The sequence below is a fragment of the Amphiura filiformis genome, chromosome 13 (assembly GCF_039555335.1).
Source record: "Amphiura filiformis chromosome 13, Afil_fr2py, whole genome shotgun sequence".
NCBI classification, from domain to species: Eukaryota; Metazoa; Echinodermata; class Ophiuroidea; order Amphilepidida; family Amphiuridae; genus Amphiura; species Amphiura filiformis.
The window spans coordinates 59,177,283-59,185,279 of NC_092640.1; positions in this window are offsets into that span (position 1 = coordinate 59,177,283).

Below are 7,997 nucleotides of genomic sequence, written 5' to 3' on the forward strand. Positions count from 1 at the left end.
CCCTTCCACTGTTCTATCAGTTGCCAGAGATTGCCAATCTGTAATATAAATAAATAATATAAATAAATAAATATATATAAACGGTAATAATGCAAAAGTTAAATTATTTTGCTACAGGCAGTTTCAACCATCCATGATGGAATCATCAGGCAAACTGAACTTTAAACTACAGTACAAGCAACACATACACATAATACAATGGTTATACACTCCACATAAACTACTTGACCTTAAGGGAGGGGTAATGGGCAGGAACCTGGTTTGGATTCCAGAGGGAGTGTGCCTGCAAGAGACACAGCCATCAGAAAAGGAATAGCTCAGATCGCGCGCCAAATAAGTTAGCAGTTCAGAAATTGATATTTTTCCAGCCTTGAAAAAAATTAGCCAGAGCGTGGAATCGAACCCGGGACCTCGCGGTTCTGAAACTCAATGCATTACCACTACGCCAACTAGCTATTTACTGTGAGAAGTTTGATAGTAGTCCTTGATATTGCTGAATAGAATAAATCAATACTGATATTTATCTAATGTACGATGTTATTCAAATGTCAGTAAATAAACAAATAAATAAATAGACATAGGACCCAAAAATAAATAAATAAATACATAATGCAGAATGCAGTTAGTATTTTAGTTACTAAATTCCAACATTCTATTATTTATTATTTTCTGCTATACACGCAAAGGAGCTGTGCATTTAATATCCGCGCCTAATCAATAATGGGTATTTCACTACATAGTCAAACTGGTGTGTGCCCTGACGGATTATCAATTGACCAGCTGCTAAATCAATAAGTCTTTTATCTGTATGCTTTATAACCATGATAACAGATTAAGAGTCTGTAACAAGCTCGGTCATTGGCGGCTTGCTAATCGGTTCTGGCAATTACAAATAGCAGCACCAATCACAGCACATGTTTGATAATGGGCAACCAACGTATCCATAATAGTATAGTTTAGGCGCTGACGCAAGCTTTCATGCGGGAAATATGAACACGTTCTCGCTAGTCGTACACTTTTTCGAGATATTGATACGGCGCATAAGGCTACGGCTTTTCCAGACACAGCGAAGAACCCTATAAACAGAGGTAAGTTATCATCTTGTTACAAGGAATTCAAAGTAATTTTATCATCAATAGATCCACATAGCTGTTGCCTGCAAAAGCCGACGATCAAAGTAAAATTATAAAAGGAGCAAGACCAGATATCAACGTTAAATCACGGTAAGCCTAAAATCGCATCGAAAACGCCAACATGCAGTCACAAAATTTATAATATTACTAAATCACCACAACGAATTGTAACGTAGGTATGCAGAAAAGAGTTATATTAGCAATAACAAAGTATGTGCAAAAGGATTTGTCTTTAGCATGTCGCTTTTTTGAAATATCGCCAAAAATATGAAATTTTGGAAAAACGACCCAAAATTTAAAACAAACACGAACCTTCCAAAATAAATATATATTAGCACTCGGCGGCCCAGTCACTACCTGTCGCTGTGATTTGAGGTAACTCGTGGCTTCCCTTCTCCAGATACCTGTACTTCAAGGTCGCTCATACCCCAGCCCTTAAGCTACAATAGTCCATCATAAAAAGAGTTAGTTGAAGTGGCGAAAGCCATCAAACTTTTGAATCTTTTTTTCGCTTTGAAAATATACCTTTAAATTGACAAAAAAAAAAGTCAAATTTTGATCCTTTTTGACCCATATTTTTAAAACGAAGGAAAAATTCTAGATTTGTGTCTTTAGAAAACAAATATGATATTTTCATCAATTTTAATATTTAGGGTAAGCTGTTATGGCGGACCGAAAAAAATTGTCATGGAAAATCAATTTTGACGCTTTTCGCAAACACTGCTCATTTTTACAGAAATCTGACGTGCTAGTTGATTCCTTGCATCATTTTCTTTCTGAAAATGTGTACTTTTATATACTTATCTACATCACTTTTGTAAAATTATCCAGGTCAAAATCACCTGCTTCAGGTTTACGCAACACCAAACACACAAACACACTGTTTATTACATAAAACAACTTATGATTATTTATTAATTCTTATTCAATGGGTGCGTCTTGTAAAGGATTCACGTAATTTGATTGGTTTTCTGGTGTATAATATCTCACAATAGTTGATAGTGATATTAGTCAGGGCGCGCGCCGCCACGCAACGGCGGCACGCTTGTTGCTCCTCAATGATCGCGCGATAATGCGTTCGCGTAATACACGTGCGAGATCTATGAACGCGATTCGGCGGCTTATATGGTTTCGTTCATTTAAAACAACGGGGATGTCCACACAAAAGTAACTTTTTTTCTGAAAAAAGGCAGTTTTTCTCGCAAAAATTACATTAAAACTGAATAAGAATGAGAATAAAAGATAGGATTTTGTCTTTTGCTTATCCAATATCGTGTCATAATGGATGGGCTGGTCAATATTTTGAGTAGTGGATGCCGGCGCATATTCTCTAAGTGTAGTATAGCCATTAGTGCAGTATGTTCCCATTGCCATCTTGTAATATTGTCATGGCCCAGTTTTGTCAGGGGATAGCACTCTGTTGGTTTGTAGTCTTGAAATATTGCAACTAAAAATCGTTTCTTTCAAATATGGGACATAAAAACCCTAAATTCTAGTAGAAACAATCGTTACAGTTATAAAGCTATACCAATGTTGGTAATTTACCATGATAGAGTCTTGAAAATTCTTTATTATACCATGTGGCGGAAAAACAGCGTACAGAATGGAGTCATGGGACACGCAAACTTTCTACAATTATCACCAACCCTTTGGTTTTATATATCCTGTCACTATATGCGTCCGTCATGCAAATCCTCATTGACTCGTCACAGTGGATGTGTACATCCTTTTGTTTATTGAAATTTAATTACCCGGTTACATTCAAGTTGTTCTCAATGACAATGACCTTTTACTTTAATTGATTTTTGTTTAAAACTGCCTTTATTTTTTTGTTACTCTGATTGTTCAATTTTATATACGATTCTTACCATCAGTGCAAAATCTCCAGTACGAGACGAGATCGTTTACTCCGCTTGCGTCTCCGCAGTGCGACTGCACTCCAACATAACGAATATTCTTAGGATCAAATATGGAGGTATTCAGAGACAAGAATGGCACCTGTCCCTCATATGCTACGTGAACGCCGTCTGTTGTTGTTGTCAAGCAAAACGTGACAAATCCTGTTTCACTAACATTACCATTGTCGCCAGAGTCTGCTTCTAAGAGGGTGCCGTCAAAGCAGGAACCGCCAGCCTCGAGATCAGTTGCGGTGCACATACCCAAGTAAGACCGAGAATCCGTCGTCGTGCCTGAAGCTGTAAAAGAAATAGGTAATATTTCTAAGCTATCTGTTGCTCTCACAGCTATTTCTCACAGTTACGGGTGAACTAGTCTTTATAAACAACAGTTCCTTGGTTAAAACAACTTTTAAGTTTCAGAGATAAAATGGATACAACATTGGAATGCCGGAGCTCAAACTAACGTTCATCAGGCGTCAATGACGTAGCCAGGATTTTGGAACCGAGGGGGCACAACTTGTAAATGTACCGACGGAAATATTTTTTCCAACGGAAGTTGTGATTTGTTGACACAATTTTTTTTGCATGGTTTGAAAAAGTGAAGAGCAAAAAAAAAAAGAAAAAAAAGGATATTAGGCGCTAACAACATATCCCCTTTTTCTGTCACCCTGGGTATAAAATAGCCTATTGTTAACCCTATTTTTTTTCACCAACGCCTTCAGTCTACCGACGGCCTTACATGTACCGACGGCCACGACGAGCGGGGGCACCCTGCCCACCCCCCCCCACTGGCTACGCCACTGTCAGGCGTGCGTGATGCCCTTACCTGTTTTGCCATGATTCCAACAAAGATTAATGACAAAATATGGTGTTCCCGGTGCGGTGTCTGATGCTAGCAGTATCCTAGCAACACCATCTCCATTTGCGGTGCCCATTTTGACAGAAAATGTAAGCTTTGGTATACATGGTGGGAGCCACGTTACAGGCCAACTTGCAGTAGTAGCAGAATCTTGCCGAAGATCAATGCATCCTGTCATGAATGAAAACAAGTCATTATTGTTGTTTGCTGTTTTACTGTTTGTTCGTTCATGTACCAGCATAGGGGAGCTAGCACTGGTTGCGGAGACTCTGCGGTTTACTCGCACTTAGACAACGCTAATCATTCGTTTGACAACAAACACGTTAAACCAACAATAGTCATGTTAAGTTTATATAACGCATTTAAGCGAGACTAGTACCTTTATTAGATCGTGAAAGCAGATGGTTTGAGACAGGAGTCATAAGAAGCGATTTATGTAAAACGAGAGGAGCCTTCACTTAACAAGGGAGATGGTCTACGACAAAGAGCTTTTAATAGAGATAGAGTCGCAATAAACTTATATAATGCTTTGCTCGTTTGATGCCGATTAGAAGTTCCGACAGGCTATTCATAAAAGTGGTACCGCCATTAAATTGGTTACTGATCCGCCATCATATTAACGCTCTACACAACAGGCGAGTATCAATAAGTGATCACAATACAGCCATGTGCAAGGGCAGTCATCTGTAAAGTGGTACCATTGTTCCCACGTATCCCAAATGTGTGCTTGTGTGGGTCTGAAGTCTATAAAGGAGGCTTTAGCTGTCGATGCAATCATCTTTACCACCCACCTGACTTTAGGCGCTTCATTTAAATAAATTGAATGCTCTTGCTGATCGATTACACATTAGAATGTATGAAGGCTGCCATTTCCACATATCTATATTACACTATAATGGTAATCGCCATACGTATACATGTGTGCATAAGTATAGGTCTATAAAGGTTGTTTTTAAGAAATTTCAATTTAATTTTATTTTAAGAAGGAGATTGGTATAGAAATAGTGGCGTACCCAATGAGGGGAGAGGGTTGGGAAGGAGCAGATTCACCCCTGTGAGGAGTTTTGGGAGGGGAGGAGGGAGGAAGAGGGGAGGAGAGGATATGGAGAATGAGAGAGCGCTGGAGGAAGGGAGAAATGAAAATATATAACAACAAGTAGATAAATAGAAATATAAGGAAAACGATGGGAATGAGAGAGAGGCGGTGAAAGTGAACAAGGAGAGCGAGGGAGTGATAAAGTGTAGGCCTAGGAAAGAATAAGTACAGAGAAGGGAAAAGAAAGGATTGATGAATACATTTAATAGACGCTTATTGTTGGTCGAAGCCTATCGATTTTCATTATCTAGATCAAATATTATAAAAGCACCTGATGTTTTGCAAAAGCCAAATCTTATACTTTGAAACTGATGTCAATGCCGTTTTATTCAGCCCTTACGTAATTCAAAACGCAGCACGTATAAAAGTATATCTGTATATTTTAATTCTTCTACCTGCTATGAATTGAGCAAACACCAAATCACCCCATTCGTATTTCTACCAAATCACAACAGAAAATAATTAATAACCTGGATGTTGGCCTAATGTAACACACATAACATGAATATTGATTGTCAATGCCTTTATTCGTTATAATTACCAATATGTCACCGCTCAAATCGGTAACAATAGAACAAAAGACCCTGCAGAGCGTTGGTTTACGACACAACTTGGCAGGGGCCTATTGTTCGGCGATCAAGAAGATCCCTCGGATGTTTGGCTCATCTTCGACCTCTGACACAACCACTCATAAAAACGGAAGTCCAGTAGATCTGATTATAAGCTCAATGTATCCGCGGGTATACTCATGCTTGTCGGCAAACTTTGAAAATGCCCCCTTTCGCGTCTCATTTTGCGAATTTTATAAAGAAAAAAAACACCCCTTTTTATGAATTTTACTAATTTTTTGACCATCAACAATGCCATTTTTTGGTTATCACCCAAACGATATTTCAAAGATACCCTTTTCCCCCACCGCTTGGAGAGGGTGCAAAATCGATCTAGGAATCGCTGAACGTGCTAAAAACTTTCTGATCCCCCCATACCCACAGCCACACCCAAAACTTTTACCCCCCCCCCCCCTATTCAGAACTCCAAATTTATAACCCTCTACATTTCCAGCCTCCACCAAGGTATTTCTGAACACTCCCTAAATACGCTTAATACAACTTTCAACATGGCCTATGTTGAAAAGGCACCTTACCTGTCATTGGTGACGCTATGTCGTTAGCGAAATCAGTTATTCCCGCGGAGAAAGACCATGCTCGCAACATTTGCCCTGAGGTAGTTATTATCGTATCACCAACATTTAGGGTTGTTGGATCTATACCCACTACCCACGAAACAGTTTCAGCATCATCACCCACATCATCATATTCGATCATTGGACCCAAATTGCCGGTTCCAACTGATATTGCTAGTAAATCTCCAGATGTGACCTGAAAACGGTCACAAGGCGCCACTGGTATTGTGATAGACGTGTTCGTGCCGCCCGCGTCCGTGATGTCTTGAGCGGTGATGTCATTGATTCCAACAATAGTAAAGCTCGTGCTGATCGGGTCCGTACCTCTAACGAACATGGCTCTGAAGGGATTTGCAGCGTTAGGGTAAAAACGCCATTCTGTGACAAGTCCATCTGTGGTTACTAATTTTGTTTCATAAACTTCGGTGACAACGTCAGCGATTGGGACTGGGGCAGTACGAGGTATTATGTCAAAACCCACAATTTCGGCAACTAGTGAAGAAAACATCATATAATTAATACATTATCATGCTCAGACTTAAACACGAAAAAGCGTATCATGTTTTACATTTTACTAGTAGATTTTTTAAAATATTCATAATATAGTCTCCTCGGGGCATAATTCACATCAAAGACAACCAACCATCTCTCAAAAACGACGGGCCGGTTCAAATGTTCAGGATTCTACGGGTTTGTTATCAGGTCAAAGGTCAAAAAGATAATGACCTGATACAGTCACTCACTCGCTGATGAAAGATGGAGTACCATCTGAAAATTCCGAGGTAGGAATTAATTCCTTGTGTTTAGATCAAAAGTTTAAATCAAAATCACTGATGATTTATACTAACACAGATGAACTTTCATGAACATTGTTTATTTATTTATATTTTATTACTTTATTTAAACAAAACTAAAACAAAACAATAGGTTAAACTATGGAAGCACTTCCCTGCCTGCTTAACCCTTTTACACCCATTATGCATATTTTTGCCGTACCGCAAAATGTGCTTTTGCGAACATTTGTCTCCTTAAAATTTGAACGTATTCAGTTAAGTGTTCTATTAGTATCAAAAACTTACCCTGATCAGAGGATACATTTGCGCCAAAAACAAAGTTTAAATGTGTTAATTTTATATATATTCCAACGGTAATCCAAAACAGCAGGTTATCCATTGAGTCTATGATGTGTTATAAAACATCAAAATACAATGTAATGTTAAACTATGAGCTGTGTACTTTTTATCGATTGTTTGTTTGTTTTACTATGACTACTAATGGGTAAAACTCAACCTACCAAAATGAGCATAATCTGTTAATGAACCCTCTCCATACGGACTGCAGACTACAAGTGTCAAATACAGTATTCTCTTAAAATTACAGAATTGTACATTTGCATGATGTCCATATTTGGAATCAACATGAAAATGCATTAAAATGAGTACAAACAATCCTAGTATTGGGTCAACTGTCAGTGCCTCTTGAGAAAGCTCTTGACATTATCTCTAAACTGATATTTTATGTTGAAGCCTATAGCCAGCATGCAAACCATTAAATAACGATAAAGATATCAAAATGCACTTAAAATAATTAAGAAGGTGTATACAAGAATTACATGCATAAAAAACCGACACATAAAGCAATTATTGAGATCATTATTCCTAATGAATGTATTTTATAGTAATTAAAGAGAACATTAAGAAAGCTTATATATTTTAATTATCTTTTCTATATGCATGGAGAGTAAACATTTTTTAATAAAATGTTAAACAATTGTCTATACTGACTACTCACTTGTGTTTATAATAGACTAAACATAATATCATATTAT